At 41.3% G+C, this 21756-nt stretch overlaps 1 protein-coding gene across 2 annotated transcripts in view; it reads right to left on the minus strand.

The window, feature by feature from the left end:
• The window catches only part of LOC138250072 (parapinopsin-like), a 2239710-nt gene that overhangs the window by 1764233 nt on the left and 453721 nt on the right, over window positions 1–21756 (minus strand). The window lies entirely within an intron of this gene.

Here is a 21756-nt window from a genome sequence, read left to right on the forward strand (position 1 = left end):
TGATGAAAATGTAGACATTAGGAGCACATCTTTACAGAACTGTTCTTTAGTCATAACCAGAAAATTGGCCAACAACATCATCTCAACCCTCCTTTCTTCCTATAGACCCCTGCTACTTCCTGTTTTTTATAAAAAACAGCAACATTTAACGGTTACAAATTCTCAAAAAACACAAAGGGCCAGATTTATGGAAAGTGGCGCTGCACCGACTGCAGCACCATTTTCCCTGCGCCCCTTAAAGCCCCCTACCCCACCATGTGTGCGCCGCATGTAAAATATGACGCACCATGACTCAAGGTAGGGGCAATGGCATAATTCTATGTGATGCTATTGATGTACCCTGCAGAAGTAGCGTCAAACTGTTGGTGTGACTCCTGCAGAGGACACAGGGGCCTATTCTAAAAAATGGAAGCCCCTTTTTAACTCCTGCTCTGAGCAGGTGTTAAAAGTGCCATAAAAAATGATGCAAGGAAATCTCACAGATTTCCTTGCGCCATTTTTTCGCCCCACCTCCTTTGAAATACATTATGCCTGGCGCAGGCATAATGTAGCTCAAAGGGTTAAAAGGTGGCTTAATGCTTTTGGTCTGGTTGGGCTACATTAGCGTACAAAAATGCTGCTAATGTTGCGCAAGGTGACGCTAGGGGCTTATAAATATGCCCCAAAGTGTCCTTCTCAAAATGTTCTTGATTTGCTTTTAGCAGACTGTCTGTACGAGGGAAGAACAAGGTGAGTACTTCTTTATTTATTTATTCTTCTAGTGAAACATCATGGATGGGAAAAGGCATTGGACCCATTGTCAATGCTGTTTTTTTTTAATGGTTTAAGAGTCTCAAAGACAATTTCCCTTTGCCCCAAACCTCTTGACTACAGAAGTTTAATACTTTTGTTACAAAGAAGCAGATCAAAATTTGTAAATAAAGAAATGAAGGTGTCCAAAGTTTTTTTTATTTTTTATTTAGGAACCTACTGTCGGCTGAATACTGGTATTGATAAATACCACAACTGCCCCACTGCACACTTTCTGATCTTTTTCATCCCTTTCTCACATTTATCCTATCGTTCTCTTCCTGCTTCATTCTTTTTTCTTGCTATGCGTCAAAGATGGCAAATAAGTTGGGGTTTGCAAAAATGAGTGCTTGTGCTCAACACCCGTAACCACTGGCACAATTTAAGCACTGCAGAGATTATCACAACTATAAACCTGGATGAACATTGGAGTAAGTCTCTCATCATGGAAGAAGGTTGAGGTGTGTGATAGCTGTATTCATATTATCATATCTTATAATATGCTATGTCATCAATATTTCCATTAGTGGTTTTGCCATTTGTATACCCTTAGACCATTTTCAATAGGTTGGTGAATGCCGAAAGTCATTCTTGCACAGTATTGCTGTGTGAGGTTTGTAGAATGAGAGTTTCAATTGGCTTTCAACTACCGGTGTGTGGGGTCATAGTTGTAGTTTTTGAAGTGTGTCTTTGGAGCAGGATGAGTGCACCAGAGGACTTTGACATCTCAGTTCATGAGGTTGAAGAGCAGGCTTGGATTGGCCCATATAGTCATCATGCAGTGCCTAATAGGCTGGCCTGACAGGAGAATGTGGGCTGTTCGTTGGGCTGTTTGTGGGTCTGTTTTACGGTCTGGTAAGCTGGTTTTTACTGCTGAGTTTTCTCACATTACCACAAACATTGCTTGTAGCAAGTACAGATACATGCAGTCTCCCATATCTTTTAATGCCACTACAGAGCATGTCTTCACAAGTTTAAAAAAAAACAATTTGCAAATATGGGTCAACAGATGTCTATTGCAGAGGTGCCTGTTATGGACTGTAGTTGAGAAGACTTCCACAGCCAGAGATACTGTTTTGATGCTGCATTGTGTGCACGATTCCTTGTTTTCCAACTTTTGCTCATTTTTCAGTAAATTGTATATTATGGTCTCCATATGATGTCCATGTCCCTTGTAAAGTACAACTTATCTCTGTCATGGCATATGAAAGATTCATAAATTAACCCTTCATATTTTCCTGATGTATATTTCAAGCGTTGGCATTTAGCTGACATATTTCAAACAATTACAATTTCCATTGTTTAAGTGATTTATATTATATACTTCCAGCCAAAGCAAAAATGGTTATTAGTGATATCAATTATAATATTCCATTCACTAGAGTTCTGTTGATTGAAGGACAATTTAGTATTGAATCATTTTTTTTATATTAATTTGCAGTATTATGTACCCGAGGGCACTGAGAGATGAAGTGGTCTGCTCGAATTAGAGGATGTTGAGCCAAGGCCTGGATTTGAACCCTGTTTCCTGTTCCAAAGGCGGCAACGATAGCCACTTAGCCACATGGGTCATGAGAGATAGAGCTAAATGGAAAATATTTGCTTTCTGCATGATTTCTTTCTCGAAAACAATATAAAGGCTTCATTGCTTGCTAATTGTCAGGCTAGACTATAGGGAGTACAAATATCTATGTTGTGTCATGTTTCCTGAAGAGAACACAGCCTTGTGCAATCTCTGCTGGGATCATCTGAATACACAACTGCTTGACTTTTAGTGGTTCTGGACTCCAGGGACCAGAGGCAAAAATACAAGCATGGCATTGCAGGCAACAGGCTTACAAGTTGGGTTAGCAGTGTAATACATACATATGCTGTTTTTTTGGAGTCATAGAAAAAACCTCAGAAGCAGTGTTCCAGGTCAAAGGGGAATGGTTCTCTATGCCTAAAAATAATGTAGTAGGATTATTGTAAAAACAGGGACTTTTGTTAAATGTGAGTCATTGGTTCTTTAATCGTTTTCTATATAAAACTAGCATTAGCAAAGCCAATAGTCCTGGGGTTAAAATGCCAACACAAGCATTCACAAACACTTCTTCAAATCATGTTTAGCACATTGAAGCTCACTTGGTTTTGCCAATGCCAGGAAAACGTAGTAAGATAGAATTGCTTTCTGTACAGAATGCACATGGTAGAGGGGCGTGACTCATGCTGATTCAGGATAGCTGTCATTCCATGAGTTCTGGGGTGGTTGCAATGGGAGGATGGGCCAGCGTGCCTTCAGAGGACAAGTGCAGGTGCAGCAGAAAGAACATCTTCTGAACTTGCAGGTTTGTTATAGGGAAGTTTCCTTGCATATTTGATGACTATTTCTTCAATGAATTTTGGCAGGCGCTGAAGGGAAGATTGCGCCTGCCATTATGTTTTCTCCTTCATCTTAAAAATGTTAATTTTCTTCCTGCTTCTGCTGACGTCTGCTTTATAACAGTCATGGAAGGCTTTCTAATCACACTATTTTCCTCAGTATGCAATTTCCTGCCATGTACTGTACATTTGCAAGGAAGTTTATATTTTACATTTATTAAGCCATTTATAATTACTGTTGTGGCCTTTTTGCTTACTGACTCAAAGTAACACCTATGAGTAGATCCAGGAATCTTCAAATTATGAATAGGAAAATACAGAACACTAAAACGGTTACCAACACTTCTACATCCAACTCGTTTTCTGTTCTGACAGATGTGGAGAATACTGAGGGTGTTTGTCAGACGTCTACCTCCTTTTCATCTATTTTGCTGGGTTCTCAATCATTCTCTAACAAAAAAATGCCCTCTAAACATACTAGAACTCTTCTATTTCCAGTAGTAAGAGAGTTGAGAAGGGTCCACTATTACTCATAAAAACTACCACCACAATATCAATGGAACTGCTCTTTGAAGAAATTTGTGCGATCAAGCCACACATGGAGGAAACAAATAAACAACTTCAAACTGTGGATGATAGGTGGTCACATGTGGGAGATAGAGTCAATCATGTGGAATGGAGGGTTGAGGTTCTTGAAGAGTCTGCGCTAACTGTTAAACTGTTACCATCTAGAGATGCATCACTGAAAAACATGGTGAAGACATGAAGAATTTCAATAGAAGAAATAATCTCCACATATATGTTCCAGTTGAAGGAGTAGATGATTCAGATTACCATGTCGTTCTTTCAAACATTTCTACCTAAAGTACCTCATCTGCCTTCCTCACCTCTCTTGAATATACAAAGGGCACACGGACTTGGTCATTCTTCCCATATTGCTTCATCTTTGCAGAATCCTAGAGGAGTAATCTTTTTTTTTTAGAGCATCTATATCTACTCAAAATTATTAAAGCAGTCAAGGCCAAAGGTTGTATCTCCTGGTCTCGATCCAATCTCTTTTCTGCACTAGATATGTGTCCAGGGCTACGATCTCTAAATGCCTAATTTGGTCTCACCCTTGTTTGTTCAAAGTGACTTATAATAATAAGACTGCCACTTATGAGGATCCTTTTCTTTTGCAGAAATATAGAGATGACCATAGTGGAAAGCGATGGACATTTCTAGAGTTAACGCTACTTGTTCTTCCTGTTCGTCTACAATCTAGATTCTTTGTTACTATAATGTAACTGATACAGATATTGATTTCTCTTCTCTAGATCAAAACATTTGTATTGAAGATATTCTTTCCACTATGTGTTTAATCAAAAAAAGGGAAAGCCCCTGGTCTTGAAGGTTTTACTATAGAATTGTATTTACATTTCTCCAAAATTTTAACTACTACACTTTTACTCATTTTATTACATATAACTCTGCTGGAGGTTCTTATTAAGATGCTTTAATATGTCTTATTCCCAAAGAAAATAAAGATTCAAAGATGTGTAAAAATTACAGACCCATCTCTCTTGTTAATTTTGATTATAAAATATTTGACAAAAATCTAGCTCTTTGTCATGAACCCCTACTTCTTAAGTTGATAGGAAGAGAATAATCTGGTTTTATTAAAGGATGACATCACTCTGATTACATTAGGTTATTCTTTAATTTCTTGAAGTAACTCAAAATTGTGTCAAAAAGCCTTGGCAGCCATTGCACTATATGTAGAAAAAACATCTGATTGAGTTGATTGGCCTTTTACTTTTTCTATCCTCTCTTTGCTTTGGCTTTGCAGACAGTGTGCATTCCGATGCTGCTGTTACACTACAACATTGGCCTCAGCTGAGACCAATATTGTAGCACCGTTCCCACTGTTCAGCCTGGTGGGGATGCTTGATACAACATTCCCACTGGTCAGCCCCGTGGGAACATTTTAATACACGTGGTGGGATGCCACCAGTATGACATTGGCGTTTGGCAGTCGGCTTGTCTGACCGCCAAACTCGTAATCAGGCCATACATTTTTATGCTGGTATTATTTCTTCTCATTTTCACTAGAATCAAGGTAAAATTAAATACCATGGTCTTTGGTTTAATGCCTGCATCAAATAAACATTTTCTACTAATATGACACAGGTTCTTACTACTATCACTTCTCTTACATTCAAATGGAATCCTCTCTTTTTATCTTGGTGGGGTATATTAGACACCCGAAAGATGATGATAGTTCTGATAATAAATTTTTCTTATCCAATATTCCTATAAATATTCAGTTTTTATTTTAAAAAGATGTGTTCAGTATTATCTAGCTTCTTATTGAATAATAGAAAACCCTGAATGTCCCTCCAAACACTTAAATAGCCCAAACATCTGGGAGGTGTAAATTTCCCATATGTTTGTTCATAAGAGACAGCATTCTTCCTCAAACAAGCTTCTTTTTTGCTAAATGAAGATTATTCTATTACTTCCCTCTGGGTGGATGTTGAAAGCTTTTTTTCTGCTCCCTTTCTCGCTCCGATAATTTTTAACTTGTACTCAGACACTTGTTTCTATGTTTCTCCCTACTATGAAAAATATTTGTAAGAGTCTTTGTCCTATTTTTGTTCTTCAGAATACTACTAAAGACCAATTCTTACATTCCTCAATCTGGCACAATAAATATATTAAAATTAAAAATATATCTTTTAAATCAACTTTTGATTCGTATCTTTTAGGCTAAACAACGTTTTTCCTTTCCTGCTTCATACTCCACTGCATACTTCTCACTAATATTTGTCATTCAAACAGACTTACACTTGATAACATCTCCACTTCTCGTACTTCCCAGTTGTTTCTTTTTTGCTATCCTTCCCTTCAGTGTCACACATTTACCATAAACTCACATCTCCTCCAGAGGATCTCCATAAGACCGGGATAGCATTACAATGGGCAAATGACTTGGAAACATCCTTCTCAATACCCGTATGGAATAGAATTTGGATCAAGATATAGAAATCCTCTAGCGCGGCCAATGAAATCCAAGCTCCCTTTTATATTTATAAAAGGCTATTGATTACCCTAATCACTTTACAGAAAATAAAGTCCACTTTCTCACCATCCTGTTGGTCTTGCAATGTTTCTCCCTCAGAATTCAAGAACATGCTCTTTGAATGCTCTTCTAAACATCGATTTTGGTTATAAGTCTGGCAACAAATAAATACTATTTTTAACACACTTTCATAAATATCTTCTATGGGAGTCTCTCAAAAGAGTGGCAGTCTCATCAAAATAGGATTTATATCTTAGACTCTTTCCTCACAGTTGCATTTCAACAGATCACATGGTCATGGAGGGATTCTTCCAATATATCTTTTAAGGTTTGGTGGTATGGTGTTTGCTACAACCACAGGTTCTACACAGCTGATGTCAATCCATTGCCTCTTGCTATTAAAAGAGGCATCCTTTGGCTGCCTGTAAGAACTTTCCTAGACACATCACCTTAATCTGCAAATGCACCTGATCCTGAAATTGAAGACCTTCCCAAACCTCCATGATTTGCTTTTCATTGTTATTTGTAACAGCCATAATACATGAACAGAAATATATATTGATTTCATATGTCTTAGCAATGATATTGCATCTAAGTATTTCTCCATGAGATGTTTTCACTCTTTCACCTTTCCTTCTTTTCCTATTAATAATTGTCTTAAGGTTTTCCTCTTCATTATACAATATTTGTTGAATGTACACTTGTTGCTTGTTTCATTTCAAATGCTAATACACTTTATTTTTTAAACTTAAAAAAAATGCATAGAAGAAGAACTACATATTAAAATGTAGTGTGAATAAGTCAATTTTGCATACGTAAAACAGTCATGTTGCATGCAAATGAAAGCACTTCCTGGCATGTGGAATGATGACCTGAGCTAATAGCATGAGGTAATAGAGCAATGGTCCTCTGGGTGGATCAAAGACAGCTGCACTGACCAGCCAGACAATCAAACATTGTCACAGCTAATGAGCCACACCTGTGTCACTGGGTCATTGGCTTGGCCTATGTTTGTTTTTGTTTCTACTGTTGTGTAATGGCAGTCTCTGCTTGTGCATACATAGGCATGAGTGGACGATAATCTTGAAATATGTTTTCATAATTCTTAACAAAATCAATCCAAGATGACCACTGGGCATACTGATGCATGCACACACAATACACCATCTTAGAATGTTTGTTCATCAATTATAAAAACAAATATCAAGATGGCTGTCACATTTATTTGCACATAGATATTCATGCATGGTGGCCATCTGCAAAGGGTTTTAAAAAGCTGTCCATCCGCAACCTATCAGCAATGGGGGGCGGCAGATGGAGCTCTGCAATGTAAGCAGATACTGAAGGACAGCAAGATGTCAAATACATAAATCTGAGTGTGTCACAGGGGATAGGCACGGAAAACAAGGAAAGTATGAGAAAATAATCCATCATGCACTGTAGTACAATGCTGTGGAAGGACACAGCCCTCCCAAAAAAATACAGAATGACAAAAATTCTCTTCTGAGTAGGATAAATACATAAATTGAGAGGAAAACTTTTGAGTCCAGAGCAGAGAAAAAAAAATAGTGAAGTAAGCCATCAAATTATGGGCAAGGTACAAATTCAAAGCTTACCCTCAATATATTGGATACAATAGGTCTAACAGGTGGCTAAAGCAATTGAGAGACGAGAACTATAAAATGGGTCTTTTCTAATCAGTGCTCAAATTTGGACTACCCTCATATTATGATGGTGATAGTTTTAATCAGAGCGTAAATTCCTGGAGTATACCAGTACAGTGGACCAAGTCTTCCAACTCAAACTAATGTTTGGAAAACGGTGGTATTGGGTGGAGGACAACTTTATGTTGCATTTGCTGACCTGCGCTCACCGTTTGACCTAGTTCCCAGATTAAAGCTAATGCAGGTGCTGAGAGATATGGGCATCCCTAATGACCTCCTGGACATTATAATTAGGTTTCATAGGCATAACTTTGCCCAAATGCGTAATGGACCAAAAGTTGACCTGATGAACAGTTTCCCTGTGAGTCAAGGGGTAAGGCAGGGCGGTGTCCTTGTCCCAACTCTTTTTTCACTTTATGTTAAAGGATTGATCTCTTTCCTGAATCAATGTGAAGGGGATGCCCCCTGTCTGCCCAGCATCAATACACCAGAGTTATTGTTTGCAGACGATACTCTTTTAAACCCTCGGGTGCCTTGGATGTAATTGTTACATCCTGGGCAGCACCGCTCGGGTACCCAGGACGTAACTATTACGTCCTGCACCTGGCCTGCATGGGAAGAGCTAGAGCTCCCCCAGAGGGCCCCCGTTTCCACCCCCCCAGGGCAGGGATGGAAGGGAAATCTCTTCCCACCGCTGCCCTTCCGCCCCCATCTGATAACATCAGCGCACAATCGCACACTAACCTCATTAGGGGCCGCCGGACGCGCTGGAAGCCATTTGCTTCCAGCGCATCCACGAGTAAGGAGGTAAGTTATTCCTCCGGCCAGTGGGGATTGCTACAAAAGAGGCATCGCGGGAAAGGAAAGAGTTTTCCTTTCCCTTAATGTGTCTTTCAGCATTCCTGCTCCCCGATCGCACTAGGGATTTTTGTTTTTATGTGTCTGTGTATTGTATGTGTCGGGGAGTGGACCCTTGGGCAAGTGTTGCTCACATAAGGGGGCATAATATTTTACGCCATTGGGGGCAGATTGGCTCATTATTTTTAAGCCGATCTGCCTCCAGGCGGGGTAGAAGCCACAAAGACACCAGGGATGTTTTGCGCTTTGTATTTTTTTGTGTGGGGAGGTGGCCCCGTGGGCAAAGGTCGCCCCTCCAAAGAGGGAAAAACACTAGGGGATAGATCGGCCTATTTTCTTTAGGCCCATCTGTCCACTTTGGGGGCAGAATCCACTAGGCACCACGGATTTTGTTTGTGTGTGTGTTTTTTGTGTGGGGAGGTTGCCCGTTGGGCAAGGGTCACTCCCCTAAGGGGACACAATATTTTTTGCCATTTTGCAGATTATTTTTAAGCTGGTCTGGCCCGGGGGGGGGCAAAATCCACAACAACGTCAGAGATATTTTGTGCTTTGTTTTTGTTTTGTGTGGGGGGGTGGCCCCTTGGTCAAGGGTGGCGCCTCAAAGAGGGAAAAACTCTGTTTGGCAGTTCTCCCCCCCGGGGGACAGATTGGCCTATTTATTTAGGCCCTTCTGCCCCCCCGGAGGGCAAATACACTTAGCGCCAGGGATCTTGCGTCTGTGTGTGCTTTGTGTGGGGGTGGCTCCTTGGGCAAGGGTCACCCCCCCCCAAAGAGGGCAGAATACTTTATGCCATTTCTGCCCCCTTGGGGGCAGATCAGCATTTTTTTCTTTTTTGTTTCCTTTGTTTTTTTTGTGTTGGGGGGCAGCCCCCTGGACAAGGGTACTCCCCCCGAAGGGGGCAATGCGCTGTTGGGCAGTTCTGCCCCCCTTGGGGACAGATGGGCCTATTATTGTTAGGTCCATCTGCCCCCAAGGGGGGCAGAATCCCCTTAGCGCCAGGGATCTTGTGTGTGCTTTGTGTGGGGGGGACAAGGGTCGCTCCTAAATGGGACAATATATTTTATGCCATTTCTGCCCCCTTGGGGGCAGATGGGCCTGTTTTTTTTAGGCCCATGGGGGCAGAAGCCACTAAGGTGCCAGGGATTTTATTTTATTTTAGCTTTTTTTTTGTGGGTGGCAGCCCCTAGGGCAACGGATTCAGCACAGTACTGCTGGCCATTTCTGCCCCCCTTGGGAGCCGATCAGCCTAGTTTTTTTAGGCCAATCTGCCCCCAAGAGAGGCAGAGAATACTAGACACCAGGGAAAATTTCTAAATGTTTGGTGGTGGGGTGTTTGTCAACTGGCGAAGTATTTGCAATTGTGATTATAACAGTTTATTTCTCCTTTTTGTTCTTGTACAAATCTTTTGCTTCCTTTGCTGTGGCTCGTTGCGGTTTTGGCAGTGGTTGACCTGTGGTTTGCGTAGTTGCATGTTTTAGGTAAGTAAATAAATTTACTCTAAAGGAGTACTGTTGCCATGCATAAATGACATGTTTGTAGGTGGTGTACTAAATGCAAGATTGTGCGTGAAATTGTCCTTAGATTTGTGCACAATGATATTTGTGTTGTCTCATGTCTAATTTGCTTTTCTTTTTTATTTTTAGGTGGATATCATTGGTGATTGCTGTGTCTATGCAGAGTATTTGCTGGTGAGTCTAGCTTTTTCAAGCACGTGGTATAGTTTTTGAAAACATAACTCTTTGTGATAAAGCCACACTTAGTTTATTACTTATTTTATACAGTGCTGGTTGTTGTTGGCACATTTGTCAAGTTACTTTTCTTAGAAAGGATCATGGCTACCGCCAGGGTGACAGCTCAGCAGGTTGCTAGTATGCTTTTTGAGTTGGATTCTGATCATGACGATGAGACTGACTCTGCATGTGAGGCAGAGGAGGAAGAGCGAGACTCTGGCAGTAAGTTTTCTGCCCGAGAGGAGTCTTCTGATGAGGAGCCACTCTCAGTGCAAATGAATGGCCTGTTTTGGAGGAGGACACTGATGTGCCAATGGTGCAGCAGCCAGCATCTGAAAGGCTTCCCATTGGAAGACCTGGACTCTGGGTTGCCCCAAACATGGAGTAGCCACAGTTGCCTTCCTTTACTAGTCTCCCAGAGTGTAGAGTAAATATGGAAAACTTTTTGCCTGTCAATTTCTTTGAATTGTTTATGGATGATGTATTTTTGGAAGAGATTTTTGAGCAGAATAATTTGTATGCGGAGCATTATTTGAGGGACAACACTGCCAGAGTTAGGCCTCAGCCTAGAGCTACCCAGTGGATTCCCACAATTATAGAAGAGATGAAAATGTTCTTGAGTTTGACTTTTTTGATGGGGTTGATAAGGAAGCCGTCACTGGCTTCTTATTCGTCTACTAGCCACTTGATGGCAACAGCTATATTTCCTGCAACCATGACTTGTAATTGGTATTTGCTTCTTTTTCGGATGCTGCATTTTGTTGACAATGCTTTAGCCTTGCCACAAGATCTCCCTGATTGTGACCATCTTTTTAAGATTAGGCCTGTCCTTGATCATTTTGTAGTTCTGTTTTCAGAGGTCTATGTTGCAGACAAAAAAATAAGTGTGGATGAGTCTTTGGCCCCGTTCAAGGGTTGTTTGGTTTTTAGGCAGTACATTCCTAGCAAAAGGGCACGGTATGGAATTAAATTGTATATGCTGTCTGAGAGTAGTACAGGGTATGTTTATAATTTCCGTGTCTTCACTGGTAGGGATTCCAATATTGCCTCTCCGGTTGTCTGCCAACTTTTGGAGTTAGTGAGAAAATTGTTAGGGAATTTGGTAGACGACTGTTTAACAAAGGTCACCATTTGTATGTAGATAACTTCTACATTGGAATTCAGTTGTTCAAGAAATTGTTCAGAGTGGACAATGTTGCTTGTCGCAAAAACCACTCTAACCGGAAAGGCTAACCAAGGGAGCTTGTCTGGAATGAACTTGAGAGGGGACAGTGCAGTGCCTTGTGGAATGATAAGCTGCTAGCTCTGAAATTTGTAGACAGGAGGGATGTGTACATGCTAACTACCATCCATGATGACACTACTTCACCTGTGGCTGTTTGGGGTCAAGTTGCTGAAGTACACAAACCTGTGTGCATTTTAGACTACACTAAGTAGATGGGTGATGTAGATAGAGTAGATCAGACGTTGGAACCTACACTGATGTTCGTAAGTCTTATGTGTGGTATAAAAGTTTGCCGATTCATTAGTTTAATCTAGCAACTTTTAATGCTTTTATTGTGTTTAAGGATTGTTCCCCTGAGTCAAGGATGAAATTTGTTAAATTTCAGGAGGCAGTGATAGAAAGTCTCATTATGGTGGATAATGCAAGAGTTCCTAGAGTAGCAGTTGTGGAGGATGTGGCTAGATTGAAAGATCTCCACTTCACTGATCAGATTCCTCCCACTCCCAAAAAATACTTTCTTGCTAAGAAAAGTAGAGTCTGTGCCCGAAGAGGTATCCGGAGGGAGAGCCAGATGTACTGCCCGGACTGTCCTTCAAAGCCTGGGCTGTGTGTGGCTGGCTGTTTCAGGAGTTACCACACACAGAACTGGGAACTACCGTGAGTGCAAACTGCTGTTTTATATTTTCATATGTTCAGTTTCACTGTTGGCATTACTGTAATGTATTCAGTTAGAGCATTTGTGTTTGTAGTTTTGTACTTATTTATAATTAGTTAGTGGTTTCTTTGTGGTAAACAAAAAGTGATGGTGGTGTGCATGGAGTGGCGTTTGGCTGGTGGTGTGCGTGGGGTGACGCTTGGCTGGTGGTGTGTGTGGAGTGGTGCTTGGCTGGCAGTGTACGTGGAGTGGTGCTTGGCTCGTGGTATGCGTGGAGTGGTGCTTGGCTGGCAGTGTGCACGGAGTGGCGCTTTCTGGCGTGAGTGCATGGGGTGACGCTTGGATGGCGGTGCCAGCCAAACACTAGTCCACACACTCCCATCAGCTGGTGTAATTGCTGTTTCAGGCATGTGAGCGTATAAAAGTGATGGGCCCTTGAATGGGGCTGTCTCTTTGATGGGAGTGTTTTAATGTGCCGGGTCAGTGGCTGGCGGCGTGAATGGTCCTGTGCATGTCATGGATGAAAGGTGTGTGAAGGGACTGTAAAGCGGTTGGTGCCTTGATGCGGCTTTACAGCTCATAAACTGTGTGTCATTGGTTAAGTTATTAACATTGCATTTCAGTTTTGTGAAATCTCTTGGTAATTAAATTTGATCTACTGAACCATTGCTCACCCTCGTGCCAAATCCAACCAGTATGTGTGGTAAAAATGACAAAACCTGCTCCACTGTAATCAAGCGTTGCAGCACACCCGTAACATGCTAGGTGCCTTGGGTGAGACTCGATGATGAAGCATGCCACCAACTTGGTTGGTGGGTGAGGGGTCTTTTTAACATAACCTAAGTCCATTTCTTTTCACAATTTTAGTGTTTGGAACATCACAGAAGTACGTGGACACATCAAAATGATCTATTACAAAACTACCTGTGTTTGGGGGGGCACCTCCATTTTTGGTCCCAGGTGCTGTCTTCGCGAAGGGAAACCTACCAAACCCAGACATTTTTAAAAAATAGACACCCGGAGGAGTCCAGGGAGGTGTGGCTTATGTGGATCCCCCAACATTTTCTTACCCAGACTCCTCTGCAAACCTCAAAATTTGTTTAAAAAAAACATATTTTCCTTACTTTTCTTTGTAGGATCACCGCTCCGGCACAAATTTCCTGCCACCCAGCATTCCCCTCAATTTCCCAAGTAAAATGGCACCTCACTTGTGTGGGTCCCCAAAGCAGAGTCAGCCTCAAGATGAATAAAAGGAAAATATGTGCTTATCAACTTGCTGTACTATCCCCTCAATCCCTACAGGTTTTTGGCCTTTTTCTGTTGCAGGCACCTGGGCCACCCACATAAGTGAGGTATCATTTTTATCGGCATCCCAAGAGAAACATTGGGTGGAAGGAAATTGGTACCAGCACAGAGATCCTACAAAGAAAAGTGTGGAAAATGCTTTTTTTTTAGGTATATTTGAGGTTTGCAGAGGAGTCTGGGTAAGAAAATGTTTGGGGATCCACGCAAGCCACACCTCCCTGGACTCCTCCAGGTGTCTAGTTTTCAAAAATGCTTGGGTTTGGTAGGTTTCCCTAGATGATCGTTGCACCACTGGTTCAGTGGGACCAAAAGCGCAGGTGCCCCCCCTGTAAAAACAGGTAGTTTTGTAGTAGATCATTTTGAGGTGTCCACATTGTGTTTTGGGGCATTTCCTGTCACGGGCACTAGGCCTACCCTCACAAGTGAGGTACCATTTTTATCAGGAGACTTGGGGGAGCACTGTGTAGAAGGAAATTTGTTGCTCCTCCTAGATTACAGAACTTTCCATCACCGAAATGTGAGGGAAAGGTGTTTTTTTTTTGCCACATTTTGAGGTTTACACACGATTCTCGGTAACAGAACCTGGTGAAGGTCCCACAAGTCACCCCATTCTGAATTTCCCTTGGTGTCTAGTTTTTAGAAATGTCTAGATTAGGTAGGTTTTCTTAGGTAGCGGCTAAGCTAGAGGCCAAAATCCACAGCTAGGCAAAAACAGGTTAGTTTCCTGTAGGGAAATGTGCTGTGTCCACGTTGTGTTTTGGGGCATTTCCTGTTGCGGGCACTAGGCCTACCCACACAAGTGAGGTACCATTTTTATTCTGAATTTCCATAGGTGTCTAGTTCTCTGGGAAAATGTGATGTGTCCATGTTGGGATTCCTGACGCAGGCATCAGGCCTATTCACACAAGTGAGGTACCATTTTTATCAGGGGACCTGGGTGAACACAGAATAGAACAGGTGTTATTGCCCCTTGTCTTTTTCAACATATTTCCTTCCAAATGTAAGACAGTGTGTAAACAAGTTTGAGAAATGCCCTGTAATCCACGTGCTAGTAGGGGGCACTGGAATTCAGAGATGTGCAAAAAAACGCTGCTCCTCAACACCCTATCAAGTGCCCATTTTAGAAATACAAAGGTTTCCTCTGTACCTATTTTTTATTTTTTATATTTTACCAAATAATTGACTGTATACCTATTACACATTGAAAAACCATTGCAAGGTGCACCTCCTTTATTGGCTCTGGGTACCTAGGGTTCTTGATGTACCTACACGCCCAATATATCCCAGCAACCAGAATAGTCCATCAGATGAAACAGTATACTACTTTTGAAAAGCTGACATGGCAGGAAAAAGTTACACAGTAAAATGTAGAGAGAAATGGCTATTTTCTTTCACCTTAATTTCAATATTTGTCTTTATTTTATCTGTTATTTTCTGTGGGAAAACCTTGTAGGATGTACATAAATGGCCCCTTGCTGAATTCAGAATTTTGTCTACTTTTCTGAAATGTTTATCTTTCTGGGATCCAGCATTGGTTTCACACCCATTCCGGAGTTAGTTTTGCAGCGAATTAGAGTAAAAAAAAATTACACTAATTCGGTGCAAACAGAGTATAAATATGCCGCAGAGTATAAATATGCCCCTAAATATGGCGTTAAGGCCATAGAGTCATTTGTTGCACGGGAACACCTACCTTGCATCTCATTAAGGCAAAGTAGGTCTCCACTTTCAAAAAATGACTAACTCCATAAATTTGGTGCTAGAGGGGTCTAGCACCAAAGTATAAATATGGAGTTAGTTTTGCACCGAATTAGAGTAAAAAAAAATGACACTAATTCGGTGCAAACAGAGTATAAATATGCCCCCTAGGTACTTCTAGAATCCCTAGGATGTTGGAAAAAAAGGACACAAATTTGGCGTGGGTAGCTTATGTGAACAAAACGTTATGAGGGCCTAAGCACAAACTGCCCCAAATAGCCAAAAAAAGTCCTGGCACCTGAGGGGGAAAAGGCCTGGCAGCGAAGGGGTTAATATCAAGATCACCAATGGAGCCACAGAACATTCTATGTCACTTTGAGAGTTTTTTTTAGTGAGAGGGGACTACATATTAATGTAGATAAAACTAAATATATGGTTTTAAATCCTAGCCATTCTACTATACCCAACCCCAAACTTATAGCGGTCCCCTTGGGATCTGTACGTACTTTTGACTACCTCTGATTGACCCTAACAGAATATTTAGATTGGTATAGTCAAACAGAAAATCACGGAGGGGGTGAGAACTAGGCCAATCCTTTATCGGAGGTGTATCTGGGATACCCCTGACATATCCTTACTGTGAGGGGCTGAAAGAAGTCCTGGGTATCGTAGGTGCTGGGAGTATCCCTTGGATCAGGTATATTAACAAAAAATTGATTAAGATGGGGTGTGGTGACCTGAGGACTGACCTAGAGGTAGCCTCCATAACTGGTAAATCTACTCTAAAAGGGAAGTACTGGTAGCATAAAACTAGCCAAATGTTGACTCGTTCTACCTTGGTTACCTTGACTGACCACTTTCTCCAGATCAAAGATGATTATAAATTGGAATTTTTTTTAGATGAGATTGAGCCACTCTCAGCAAGAAAGCTGTATTTGCAGTTCAGATACAGTATACTGACAATTGCTTCTTATACTGTTAAATGAGTCAGTGTGATGACCCTCAATGGGTGTGCTTGTTCCTGCTGTGGAGCAGATGAGGAAACAGGACATGTTTTTTTTTTTTTGCCCAACATACTCAAAGGGAAGGAGAAAGTGGATAGTCCCGCCTGCCAATTTTTAGGCTTTAGAGAGCACCTACTAGAAATCTGTATTTTAAAAACTGATGACAGACAATGTTTAGTCCTCTCTGTTCTCCTGCTTTTTGTAATTTATGTGGAGGACTACACAAAGGTGTGTCAGTAAATGGTATCCAATGGGATTACAATACCTCAGGCTTTGGGTGGTACGCACCCTCAAAATGTTATTTTACTTTGGTGGAGGGTGTCTGTGTGCATAGATTTTATGTTAAAGTTTACCATGTACTAGCTGGATTGTAAATGTTATCTAATATTTATTACTTATGTGCTTTGATTTTATGTTTTAATGTTATTTTATTTTCGCTTTTATTGCATATTGCCGAAATAAAGATTATGAATTGAAGTGAATAATCAATAAATACGTGATTCCTGCTGGCACAGTATTCAAACCATCTAATTATCACGGCCCTGGTACAATGTCTGCCAACCGGCAAGCTACCAAACTTGGGCCCATATTTAAACCTTTTTAGCTCCGCGTTTGCACCGCTTTTTGATGGAAAAACGGCGCACACTTAGAAAACACAATTGGGCCATTTTTATACTTTTTGACGCACAACTGCGCCAACGCAGTTGTGCGTCAAAAATGTTAACGCCGGCTAACGCCATTCCAAAGCGCCATGCGGGTGCCTTATTTATTGAATTACGTTAGCCGGTGGAGCTGACTGGTGTGCGTCAAAAAAAATGACTCACACCAGGCAGCGCCGGCGTAGGGGAAAATGGAGCTTGGGCGTCAAAAAATGGGGCAAGTCAGGTCTGAGGCAAAATTTTCGCCTCAACCCAATTTGCGCCATTTGTTTTTACTCCAAACCCCCATTGAAATGACTCCTGTCTTAGCACAGACAGGAGTCATGCCCCCTTGCCCAATGGCCATGCCCAGGGGACTTGTGTCCCCTGGGCATGGTCATTGGGCATAGTGGCATGTAGGGGGGCACAAATCAGGCCCCCCCATGCCACAAAAAAATAAAAATAAAATACTTACCTGAACTTACCTTAAGTTCCCTGGGATGGGTCCATCCATCCTTGGGCGTCCTCCTGGGGTGGGCAAGGGTGGCAGGGGCTGTCCCTGGGGGCATGGGAGGGCACCTCTGGGCTCCTTCCGAGCCCACAGGTCCCTTAACGCCTGCCCTGACCAGGCGTTAAAAAATGACGCAAAAGCGGCTGGACGTCATTTTTTGGGACCCGCCCACTCCCGTGCGTCATTTTTGCACGCGAGTTTAAATAAGGCGCACATGCCTTAGAGTCATTTTTCAGAAGGGAACGCCTACCTTGCATATCATTAACGCAAGGTAGGCGTCAACGCTAAAAAATGACGCAAACTCCAAGATCTTTGGCGCTAGACGGGTCTAACGCCAAAGTATAAATATGGAGTTAGCTTTGCGTCAGATTTGCGTTAAAAAAAACGACGCAAATCCGGCGCAAACAGAGTACAAATATGCCCCAATTGTATTTTGCAAGTTTTCGCAGCTTTTGCGTCAAAAAGCGTCTCAAACGCAGCGCTTAAAAAGTATATATATGGACCTTGGAATCCAACACATATGGTAAACGTTCTCCATAGTAACCAGAAATGTGACTGTGTGATGCAAAGAAATTCACAGATTTCTCAAGGTGGGCCTGGCAAAGCCGTTTTCCTGCATCTAGATAAATACGTTTATTAATATTATGATGGTTTAGGCTGCAATTTGCACGTCATCAGTCACTGTATAATTCACAGGGGGAAATATAATCAAAAGAAATTATTCAAAGGCAAGATCGTCTTGGACAGTGGAAAGGAAATAATCACATATCTCTTGACAGAAAATGGGCTTTTTAGATTGTGACGGGCAAAGCTCATTATCCGCACCTTTCTTACAGCTAAGCAGGACCTCACAATTCTCATAACTTTCACTGTTGCTTTTTTGTGATCTGTAATAGAAAACTCACTTTAATACCGTCACATTGACAACAGCAATAATTGTTCAGCAGTTAGCACAACAATTAGCACCAAAAAAAACGTTTGAAATCAAAAGGATTGATGCTGAAAGCACACGTGAAATCGGCCTCTTGCAGTGATGGTGACAGCTTCTCACAAAGAATACAAATTTGTAATTCAACAACTTGCGCTATATCATGTTTCAATTACATCTATTAGTGTACTGGATATGTGGCTTAAAGTGAAATTACAGGCACAAAATCTTGAAGATCTCCATTGTTCATTCAGTAATTGGTTGTTTTTTCAATAAATTGCTTTTCTGGAGTGTGCTTACTTGATAATTGTCTCTTTGTAAAAACAAAATGGTCCAGGAGCAGATAGGGACATCTCAACAGAATCAATTTTGCTGACATATGGGACACTAATTTCCTGTACTCTCCACTTTGCAGAAGATTCGATTTCAGCCTTAAACCGGAAATAGCTCGATGTTTGTTTTTGTAATAAAAATCGCTTGCCACTTTCACAACTCAGGCCCTCCTTTTTGAACAGCACCTTAAGCCAAGACAATTATACTACTGAATATCGACACCGATAATATTGAAAGCGAAGAATATTTAGGACAAAATTATCCAGAGATAAGTGCATATATATACCTAGAGATTTACTAGCCCTGACTACACATCCATTTCCCTTTGTAGGTATTTTTTTGTGGAGATAGGTATAGAAAATGTAGACTGACTTGTCCATATTTTGTTTTGGATATTTCGCACTTGATATTATGTCCCATCAGTATTATGGTTTTAATATTCGGGGCGCACGAGTTTAACTCAGTCATTCTCAAAGAGTGCAGAGGGCTGTAAAGAAGTCCAAGAAAACCAAGCATAAATCATGCAACCACAGCAGTAAAGAGACTAAAAGCAGACTGTGTGCAACTTCACAAATTCATCAATTAATATGAAACGCAAATTAAGAAGTTTAATCGTAAAATATGCCATTTTTAATAGGGAAAATGTGGGCTAGCCTAATACTTTGGGTATAATCCCAAAGCGGATTTGCTTCTAAGTGAAATGAACAAAGATATGCAAACAAATGAAGACTTTGAATAGCAAGAAACAAGAATTAAGCACTGACAAAGCAAATAGTACTTTTTTTTTATCAAAACAGCATTGTCAAAGCCAATCGATCATGCTTTTAGCTGAAAATAGAAGCCTCTCCTAACATAGATGGCAATGCTGAATTGATGAGTTCCACCAAATTCTGTTTCTGAACACTGCACAAGCCAAAGACAGGATTTAATTGAACAGAAAGGACACAGATCCCCCTAGCCAAAAGTGGCATTCACAAGCCCCTTGGAGGTTTGAAAAGCCTCGAAGAGCACTTTCCTGCTCAAGGCTTCAGTAACTTAGGTGCTCCCTAAGGGTCCTTTGAGTGAAACACAAGACCTTGTTTCAACAGCCTGCAGTCCCTTTGTATATTACTAGAGGTCCCAAAGATATCCACTTAATCTCGGAATAAAATTATGAACACAACAGATGTCCTTGAATGTCTCCTTTTGTTGTAAATGGAAAGAAACAAACAGAAAGAAATGGTGAAGCTGAGTTTTGGCTGCTACCTTTGATGCTGCATTGTTGATCTGTATGTGATCATTTTGACATTATATTGCGTGAGTTGATAACAAGCTAATTGTAAAGTGGTGAACTAAAAGTCTATATGAGGTTGCATTCACTGTAGACTAGTATGTTAATGCTTGCGGTATAGACCTATCACCTGAGATATAATCATTTAACTTGATTTCATATGTTTCCATATGATATTAAATAATAGTTATAGTTGAAACAATAGTGAGTTACTTGACAGATATCATTTAAATGTAATATGCTATTGTTGAAGAAACATACTTTCCTGTCATATTTACTGACATGTATTAACAGTTTATTTCACTTTTGCAATTCACTGTAACATGAAATCAGGCAGAAGTTATTAATAACAATTTTATCATTTAAACATTTATATGTGTTTGTTTAACAAGGATAAAGTGTACCATTTTAACTCTAATTAGCTGTATTAAGGTTTGCTAGGCCCCCACCTCATAGAAGGTGAGGAAGATGTCTTCTTTTTAGTAACGTGTCCTTTCTTTCAGATTTTATTCACGTGAAATGTTCGTTTGGAAATAGATGTGCTATTGTTTTATTCATAGAGTCTGAAAAAGTAGCCTTGAAGACAGCACAAAGAAAAACAGAGAATGGGAAGGTTGAAGTGAATTATACATTTTTGCAAAGTTGTACAGCAGAGCAAAGATGGATACCTTCCTATGAGGGTCCTGGGAGCTTGCCTGGATGTTAGAGATGTCTATCAGATGATGTGCCTTGATTGGACACTTGAAATCTTTCAATCCATATGGCGTTATCAATGGACAAATCATCATTCACCTTGGACTTTAATTTAGCATTTTTCAGTTAGCTGTAGTAGGAGACACCCCTTGGACTTTGTGAGATACATACCTCTTTCCCCGTGCCCCACACTTTTGCAATGCTTGCTGAGAAGACTTAGGGGCATAGTTATACTCCGTCTGCGCCGATTGTGCGTCAAAAATTTTGACGCACAATCAGTGCAAACGTTGCCCCGTATTTAAACTTAAACGCCCGAGCCCGCAGACGACAAAATTCCGCCGCGTGCGTCATTTTTTAGATGCGGCAACCCGCCTTGCGTTAATTATATGCAAGGTAGGCGTTCCCGTCCAAAAAATGGCTTAAACGGCTGTGCGCCGTATTTATGCTTTCGGGCAAAAATGACGCACGGCCGGGACGCAGAGACAGAAAATGAAGCACAGCCCGATTTGCATAAAAAATTAACGCCTGGGTCAGGGCAGGCGTTAAAATGGGGCAAACACACATGTGTTTAATCAGAACACACAGAACAAACAGCAGAGCAGCAACAGGGAGCCATGGAGGTGATTCTAATCCAGCGTGCACGCAGACGCAGAGCCCAGCAGCAACAACAGCAGCTACAACAACACCAGCAGGGACCCCAAAGGCAGCGCAGAAGGCAGGAGAGGATATTCCGCCCAAGAACAACCCTTCAGGGCCTCAGGAAACACGACATCATGCAGAGGTACCGGTTGAATTGGCAGGCCATTCAGCAGCTGCTGCGAAACATTGAACAGCAGTTGGCCCCCACTTTGGTGACACCCCGCACCATCCCAACAGAAACAAAGCTGCTTGCCGTACTTCATATGCTGGCAAGTGGCTCTTTTCAAACAACTGGTGCCCTGGTTGCCGGAATATCACAACCATCATTCTCCGCCTTTTTGCCCAAAGTACTGGACGCCATCATTCGACTGACAACCCGCCACATCTGCTTC

Source organism: Pleurodeles waltl, chromosome 8 (genome assembly GCF_031143425.1).
Source record: "Pleurodeles waltl isolate 20211129_DDA chromosome 8, aPleWal1.hap1.20221129, whole genome shotgun sequence".
Lineage (NCBI taxonomy): Eukaryota > Metazoa > Chordata > Amphibia > Caudata > Salamandridae > Pleurodeles > Pleurodeles waltl.